An 8,327-nucleotide genomic window follows, 5' to 3' on the forward strand; every position below is an offset into this window, starting at 1 on the left:
CTTATCTATTTCTCTGGATCTCTTTTTCAAGCTCCCTCCTCCATCTTGTCCATCTTGTTCAGTTCCACTTCCTTTCCTTCCCTTCTGCCAGTCTTATTTCAACTTCAATAACTTTAACTCACCTTTTGTGAATATATTCTTTTTCCTTTGGGCTTTCAAGTGTTTTTTTTTTTTTTTTTCTGTAAGTTTAGTCAATGCAAAATAATCCTCTCCAATTTTACTGAGGTGGTTGACCACGTCAATGACCAAATCCACCTCTAAACTGGAATTCGGTTGTTGACCCAGCCCTAACCTCGGCTTTCTTGTAGGCACCAGGGGGCACAGCACTCCGTCTGCAGGTATCTCTGTCGGCTTCCCCTCTTGTGAGTCTTGCAGGTTGCTTACCCTCCACACCTTTAGGCCGAGGCCTGCCAGTCTCTGGACGGCTGTGCACAATCTCTGGGGGCAGGTGAAGGTAATCACAGAGATACTGGATACCCTCCTTGGTGAGGTCGCAGTAGAAATGTCTCCAGGCAAAGTGTTCCTTCATGTAGCCTCGGGACTTCAGAGACTGCATGGCCTTCATGAGTGAACGTTGGGCACATTCTTGTCTGCCAGCTCTGGGTGCTTAGGCATGTGGACATCCTTCTTGGCCACCATGACTCCCTCCTTAAAAATGAGTTCATAAGTGGCAATCTGATTCTTCTTAGACATCAACATTTCGGCAGCTTTAGGGTCTGGGGCCAGGGCTGGAAATAAATGTTGTTGTTGTTGTTGTTTAAATAAGTATTTATTATTTCAATGTTTCAAACATACAGCAAGTACATTAAGGATATAACACTCTTGTGCATAACTACCTTAATACTATGAAATATTTTTTCTTGAAAATTTTGAAAGAATCAATTAAACATTACATATACATTTGTGAGCCTGTATTTTCCTCAATTTTATCCACTCCTTTTCTTCTATTCATGGAAGTAAACACTATTATTAAATCAGGACTTATTTTCTCATATGCATTTGCTATATATTTATGCATATATAAATTTTATGGTGCTTTTTGCAATTTTAAACTGTGCATAAAGTGTGTTATACCTAACTTTTTCCACTCCACATTATGTTTTTAGATTTATTCATGTTGAGAGATATAGCAGTAATTCATTTGTTTTGACTGCTGAGAAATATTCCCTTGTGTGAATATATCATGATGTATTTATCTGTTTTCAAGTTAATAAAACTTTAAATTATGTCTAATTTGTTGCTTTTATTGACAAGGCTGGAAATAACTTTCTTGTGTATGTCTTTTTATGCACATATAGATTTCCCCAAGGCTTGGGATGTGATTATCTTCATCTATACTAGTGTCATTTTGCTCTTTTCTGTGGCTGCACTGACTTATGCTTCTACTCTTGAAGTACAGTAGGGAACAGAGACCAGTGTGTGAGCACTTTGTCCTTTATGAGTTACTCCTATAATGTACATAAGTCAAGGAGGTAACATGGAAGGATAGACTTCAAGAGACAAGACAAATGGCTGAAGTTCTGCTATAGATAATTGTATGAGTAGTGTAACTAAATGTATAGCCTAATTGTAAAAACAACTTTGAACACCAATGTTTGTAGGCATAAAATACAGTAGAGACCATACAACTGATGATAATTCCACTTACCAAGTCTTAAAGACTTGGCAAATAGAAAGCTGGAAGCTTCATGTTGGTCTTTGTGAGTTGTACTATCCTCTTCCTATAAGTATTTCTCCCTTTTGCAGACAGGCCTATGGCATATTTGCTTTTGCACCTTTTAACATCTTTCTACATCAATACAGACCTTGCCTAATTCTTTACACTAAGGACCTAATTTTATAAGCTCTGTCAATACTTTTGGATTATAGGGCTTCATATTATCTGGTTAAAATCAACAGCAATTTTTCCATTCAACAGATACGGAGCTCCTGATAAGTGCTGCTTTTCTAGGCCCTAAAGATTTGACAGGGAACAAAACAGAAATGCTCCTGGCACACACAGAGCTTACAATTTAGTTGGGAGAAAAATACAAAGAGGGGGACACAATAATTTCAGATAGTGTGAAAGTGTGAAGCATATCAAGGAAATAAAATGGATCTGAGAATGTCTGGGACTGGTTTATGAACATCTTCCATATTCCAATGACATGGCATCAATTTACCAATCTTGTACACAGTGCAAGGTGCTGGAGAATAGAGTCTTTTTCTTTTGAACTTGATTTGAGATTACAACAGTATTACTCATATGAGGGATTTTGATGTCATCAGATGATCATATGATGTAATGGTCACCGCAGTAGTTAAATATTTATTTAAGTAAAAGACAATCTAGAAGTTGCAAAAAAGAAATTGTAAAAGCTTCAACACAGGAGAGTTCACACATCACACAAGAAAAGTAACCAGGACACAAGGTAGGCTATGTTGGCTAATGAATGAGAAGTGCACCCTTGAGAACTAAAGGAGCCAAGAAGAAAACATGTCACTTTGGGGTTGTCAAGAAAGAATTTCAGAAGAAGCTATGATTTAGGCTTGAAGAATGATTGTTATTTGATATTGAGATTATAAACCTGGATAGGTGTGGCATTATACTTCTCTATAAAATTAATTCATTCACTCTGACAGCTTTTCTCTTCTTGCCCCAGATTCCATTCTGACTTAATTGAACTTCCAGTTAGCATCTGCTTATTAGGCCTGATCTCTTGCCTGGAATGGTCTTCAATTGTTCTTTCCTTGTCTCTTCCCGGCCTTGTGGTTTCTTTACTTCATTATGGTGGGTGGATCTGGAATTCCTCTGTGCCCCAAATCACCTGCATGCTGCCAGGCGTGTCCTAAAATGGCTTTTCTCTTCCCTTCTGTTACTTGGCACAGCCACAATCAATGTGTAGAAAAGGACTCACACAAAGAAAAACAAAATCATAGTGATTTTCTCTGGATTTAAAAACAATTCTCTTGGTAGCAATCTTCCTTTAGAGTTCTGTTTTCTATTTTCAATAGCGACCTTGACACATTTCCTTCCATTTCGTTGTTTGTTTGTTTAAAAGAATGCAGGAACAAAACAAAGGAACCAATATGTTTTATCGCATTGACAATTAAGAAGCACAGGTTCAAAGGAAAGGTTAGTTTGGAAGACAGTTTGAGAAAAAATTAAAGAAAAAAAGAATGGATATGTTAGGAATTCCATAAAAAGGAAAAACAACCAAAGGAAGCTATGAAACTAGAATACATAGAATTCTAAATAATAGCAACTGGAAAACATAGAGCCTAATTTAGTAGCATCTACAATTTTTCTCAAAATAACTCACAATGCCTTTCGGTATCAGACTATGTTTCAGGAACTTAATTTTTTTTTTAACTGTTTTTATTTACTCAACATATTTGTGACCTTTAAGCAACACAGTAATCATTGCAAAACAGAGTATGAACTGAATTTCCGCCTTTGAACTTCTGACTTGTGGTCTAGAATACAGACAGACATTCAGACAAACCATCACTGGAATATGATCCTTAACTGAGGCAGCTCAGCTAAGGATCATGGGGGCAGCTGGGAGGGAGTACAGTGAAATGGAACCTGCATATAGTCTCTCTGGGGAATAACACCCTATTCCTAGGGTTGCTTCAGAAAATTTTGGCATCTTTTCACTTTTACATTACAATTAAAATTTTAAAGCTAGAGTTGTTAACTCTGAAACTTTTCAATACTCCTTCTTTAGAAAATGCAATCCAGTCTTCTTCTTCACTCTTCTTGCTTCATCTGCTCATTTTTTCTAGCTGCCTTCCACCCAATTCTGATTTCTCATCATGTACTCAAATCTCTCACTCCTTCTTCCTGGCTTTATGCTCTAGGCTGAGAGACAGGGTGTAGACCATGTTTTCTATTTTACTGTATTCTCTATCCAGTGATATCATTTACTTAGCTCTGTGTTCCCACCCAAATCTCACCTTGAATTGTAATTCCTATAATCCCCATGTGTCAAGAATGGGACCAGGTGAAGGTAATTGAATCATGGCGGCAGTTTTCCCATGCTGTTCTCGTGATAATGAGTGAGTCTCACGAGATCTGATGGTTTTATGAGCGTCTGGCATTTCCCCTGCTTACCCTCATTCTCTCTCCAGCCGCCCTGTGAACAGGTGCCTTCCGCCATGATTGTAAGTTTCCTGAGGCCTCCCCAGCCATGCAGAACTGTGAGTCAATTAAATCTCTTTTCTTTATAAATCACCCAGTCACAGGTAGTTCTTCGTAGCAGCATGAGAACAGACTAATACACACAGCTGTAGTGCCTAGTGCAGGGTTCTGCTAAGAGAAGGCTTGTTGACAAAATGCCCAAAGTTTCTAAAGCCACCACAGTGACAGGGTGTTATTGCAATGCTATCTTCTTATGGATTTCAGAAAGAAATCAAGGGAACTGATTAAACAGCGACTGTATTTTCACTGCGGAATCACCTCCGTGAGAATCAGTGGGAAGTAAATTACAGGAAAGAAACCTGCAGAGAAAGTTATTCTTGATTAGACATCACTTTCACTGACCGCTCCAAGGGAAGCCCAGTGCTCAGCAGTAGCACATTTTGACACAGAGCACAGGAACTGTGTGAGCTAGGGCTGAAAGAAAAATAACCGGTTACAGAAACTGCTTTGGGATTCTATTTTAGCATGAACAGAAAACCTAAGGATTCCTTCGCAGATCGGTATTTTAGAAGGGAAATACAAATTTGTCTATGAGATAATACTGCTTTCCAAACAGAGGCCTCCTGTCAGTGTATTGATATCGTTTTTAAAAAGCATATCATTTACTTTCTAATTGTTTTAAGTACAAAATTCCTACATAAATGATTACTGATGTAAGATACAAACAATGCAGAAATGTACAAAGTAAAATGCTGTATTTCCCTTCTGTTCTTCCCCTTGAAGGCAACCCCCATTAATTAACATATACCATTCTTGTCTTTCATTTCTCCATATATGCCATATACAATCAATTTAAAACATATAAAGAGACTAGATACTAAATTTCTGTTGCTCTGTGTTGGGAGATAAGTATTGTTCCCATTTTGTAGAAAAAGAAAGCCTTTGACTGTAGTTGATCATCTCAAGCCACTGAGCACAGAAAAGTGAAAAAAGCTGAGACTCAAATTTCCTTATGTCACATTCAAGGCTCCTCTGTATATTCTTTCTTCTTCAAATGTTACTGCCCATTACAGGACAGGCCCATTTTAAAATGTTGATTCACACCAGAGAGCTGTTTACATAAAGAGGGCAATAGAGTCTCTATTGGCGTAAAATAACAATTTAGTATCTTATAAGGACATATGTACACAAAATCAATAGTATATTCTACGCCAGTGGTTTTCAATATATAGTTTCTTGACAATTAGCATCAACACCCCCAGAAACTTAGAAAAGTAAATTCACGAGGAGCCTCACCCAAGACCTACTGAATGAGGATATCTGGGGTTAGAAAGCAGCAATCTGGCTGTAATAAATCCTCTGGGTTATTCTGATGTGCATTAAAACTTGAGAACCACAGTTTTATCCAGTAAACTGGCAAAAGATAAAAAAAAAAATTGCTATTTAAATCTGAAGAACTACCTATTTGAACCTTTGTGCTGAAATATCTTCTTATTGAGGTCAAATGATGTACCCCCTACAGAGATCAAAAGACAGCTTTCTCACTGAAATACTAGCAGCTGCTCTTCGTCTGGTCTAGTCCTGGCTTATTGCTTCCAGGTATAGTAGTAGAATTTCATTTCCCTTTAATGTATTCTTTATATTTCTTGCTACTGTGAAGATTAGTTTTTAAAATTATTCTCAATATATTTCTCTATGATTTCTCATTTTCCACATAAGAACATGAAATAATTTTATACTTTCTAGTGATTAATTTAACTCTGGAAGCTAAAAATAAAAGATAACAAACAAATGAATTCAAAATAGAAATAAAATTTCCAAAATCCTAAATGCAAATAATGCCAAGCAAGATGGTTACCTTTTGGTGACTAACTGATAAAAACCTACTTCATGTGAATGGAGGAGGAGCATAAATAACTAGAGTGAGAACACAGACTATTGTTCAAAAACTTTTCTCACAACATGTCATGATTTGAACCAGCCTTGCCACTCTCTTCACCGCTGTGGAAGAGACCTGAGATTTTACTCACAACATCATTCTTTGGCTCAGCATCTATTTAAGGGATCTCAGAGGCTTGGGGGGCCTCTTGGATACTCTATCATCAGCCTGATGTGAAAAAATGATATGAGGGAGAGAGTCCATTAATAGCTGTTTCTGTTAAGTTAGAGGAATGTTGACTTGTTGAATGTGAATATTGTCATCCCCCCAAAAATTAGATGTTGAGCAATGAATGATCAAATCTGCAAGAAACCCAGATAATGAACACCATATATCTTTCTTCTGTGGGAATAAACCAATCAAATATGTGTGGCCTGATAAACTTTGATATGCTTTCTTTTCAGGTGAATAAAATCCAAGATAATATTGAATTGTTGGCTTTTCCTTCACAGGGAGCAGTATTTCACTGAGGAAGCTGGTAACATAGAGCTATCCAAATGAAATTATAACAATAGAAAATCTGTACCATACAACATAGCATAATATAATCATATTGCTGCTTGGAAAAAAGATTAATCACTAATCACAGTACAATTTTTAATTAAAAAGAAGGTGGGAACTAGATGAAAAAAATTAGGGATGTTCAGTAAGCTAGTGATCAAAGCCAAACACTAAATTAAAATGTTTTCTATGGAAGTATGAATCTGCTTATGCAGATTATCCCACTGAATTATTCCACCATCTGCAGAATTCGTGCCTTTTTGCTTGACTCATTTGTTACAAGTAGCTTATCAACAATAGCACCCAATATTAACATAAATACATGATTCTTAGATGATGATAGAATGAGAAAATTGGAAAGTCATACCCATTTTGAAAAATTAAACCAGCACTAGGTTTTCATGCCATGTATTACAGTATCAGTGAGACTGTTTCTTTTAAGAAATTCAGCAATATCCCTCACTCCTAAGCAAACAACAAACATTGATGGTATCACAGAGAATGTTGAAACATTTGAGGATGTTCTTCTTTGTTGATCTAATCATAATTTCAATGCAGAATATGAAGAAAGTTGGAAGCCTGTTGAATGAGAAATCTGTACTGCTAGTGGTGGTCACATGTACTAAGAAAATTTTAGAAATCACATTTTTATTTAAAACATATTGTAAAACATAATTACAAAGGATGGATATTCACAATATGGTGCCTGAATTGTGCATCGTATGCACATATTAAAATGGTATAATGGTATAATATGTGCATGAATGATATATGTGCATGTATCAAATTATATATAAAAATATATCAAATTATATAATGATATAATATGTGCATGTATCAAATAATTATGATAGCAGACTTACTACTTCTTTAGCTTTTATTTATATGGTAATTATTCAGAAAAGATTTGGGCAAGTTTTTATACATGGAATACACACTGTTGATCTCTGTGAGCTATGTTTCTCTAGTTTGGGGAAATAATTGGAGCAGATAAGTGGGATTAGGAAGATTTTTGTCTATATATCTATTTATCTCTCCCTTCGCCTATTCAGCTTTCCAGCTATCTAACATCTATCTTTATATGTATATTTGAGATATTAATAATGAAAGTCCCTTTGTAAGATTTCAAATTTCCTTCTAAAAGTGCAGAATCTATAAGAGGTCATACTTTAATAAAAATTACCTTTGGTGAAGTCAAAACTTAAATCCATATTGCAGACTTTGGATAGCCAGAATTCTACATGAAGCCATAGAAAATTAGAGGGCACGTGTAGAAACAATGCAGAAAAAAATTTGGAGTATGTTAATAATGAAATTATTCTAACCTTGCATTTTTTTTCAGGTCCCGAATAAAGCAAGTCTTCGAGAACACTAAAATTTCTACCGCGTGCTGCCTTAAGCATCACCCTTATTGAGAAATGGTGATATCTCTTCTATATCAACAGGAGTGGTGGTGAACTGTAATTTCTAAAATGCAAAATTGCATTGTAAAATTGCTAAATGTTGCAAATAAGGATTTTAGAGAAGCTATTTGGTCACAGTAGAATGGAGATTTCTGTTAACGTTCAATGGAAGGTTCACATTAGAGGTCATCTCAGAGAGATCAAGGTAATATTCTTTTAGAAACTTGCTATGACCCTCTACTGTAATTAGTGAGTCCAAGATACCTGAGGGAAATCTAAATTTGTGATAGTTCTGGTAGGCCTTTGTAGTCAGAAGTGGGGAGAAATTGAAAGTTTAGATGAGACTTATGTCTACTGTTAT

At 36.1% G+C, this 8,327-nt stretch overlaps 1 pseudogene; it reads right to left on the bottom strand.

Annotated features, from left to right (window-relative positions):
- Positions 1-217: 217 nt before the first annotated feature.
- Positions 218-699, bottom strand: LOC107974676 (small ribosomal subunit protein eS10-like; annotated as a pseudogene).
- Positions 700-8,327: the final 7,628 nt, after the last annotated feature.

This window comes from Pan troglodytes, chromosome 4 (assembly GCF_028858775.2).
Source record: "Pan troglodytes isolate AG18354 chromosome 4, NHGRI_mPanTro3-v2.0_pri, whole genome shotgun sequence".
In the NCBI taxonomy this organism is placed as follows: Eukaryota; Metazoa; Chordata; class Mammalia; order Primates; family Hominidae; genus Pan; species Pan troglodytes.